Below are 1,111 nucleotides of genomic sequence, written 5' to 3'. Positions count from 1 at the left end.
AGGAGGATGTGGGGGTGTAGGGAGAGATGAGGGTTGGGGAAAGATCATATTTTTTGTCAAAAAAAATTATTTATTTACTTTTAAAAATTAAAAAAATATATTTTTTTAGTGTAGGGGTGGGGGTTGGGGTTCGGGGTAGGAAGAGGGAATGGGGATGAGGTAGGGTGGGGATAAGAAGAAAATTTGTAAAGAACTTTTTAAGAAATAAAAATAATTTATTTAAGGGAGGTAGGGTGGGGTGGAGTACGTTGGCTTGTGGTGGGGGTGGGATAAGGTGGGTTGTTTTGAGAGTGGGAGGACACATTGTTACTTTTTTCCCTACTTTTATTAAGAAATAACTTTTCTATTAAACGGATTGAAGTAGAGATTGATTGAGCTCATTTGAATTCAATTTGAAAATGGGTTGGGACTTAATGGGTTGAGATTTACTCAATAGCAAATTATCTTGAACCCAACCCATTAAGTTTTGGATGGATTGGACGGGTCAACTCAGTTTGAATTTATTTTGATACCTCTATTTCTCTCTTAATATGGATTCAGGATAACCTATATGGGTGATCCAATTCAGTTTTCTTTAGGAAGTGATCACGTTCTATCAAAAAGTGAGCATCTCATGCACTCCCTCCGCTAGTTTTACTTTTTATGTTTTATTTTGCAAGAGTCAAACTATATAAAATTTAATTAATATTTTAAGATATAATTTTCATCGTATTAATATGAAAAGAATTACAACTTATAGTATATTCTGCATAGTTTTGAGCATTTAATAAAATATTAAATTAATTTAACCCAACTTAGAGACTCATGAAGCAAAACTTGATGAGTAAATGTGAATACAAAACGAGTAATGAATTGAATGTTAAGGGCCTGTTTGAAAAGTCACCTTGAAAATTTAATTTGGTATAACGGGTTGGCATGTTTGTCTGGCCGGGTAACTATTTTGTCAACTGGTAATTTAATATAATTGACGGAAGGTAATTACACTCTTCAGTTCTCATGATAGAATTATGAATTGCTGGTAATTACATGGTGTAATTACATGCTGATTACTTTTTAAATTTCTTTCTTTTATTTCTAATTTTATTAATTTTTTCATTTAAATTATATATAT

The sequence above is a fragment of the Capsicum annuum genome, chromosome 2, assembly GCF_002878395.1.
Source record: "Capsicum annuum cultivar UCD-10X-F1 chromosome 2, UCD10Xv1.1, whole genome shotgun sequence".
NCBI classification, from domain to species: Eukaryota; Viridiplantae; Streptophyta; class Magnoliopsida; order Solanales; family Solanaceae; genus Capsicum; species Capsicum annuum.
Note: the sequence above shows the minus strand (reverse complement) of the source record.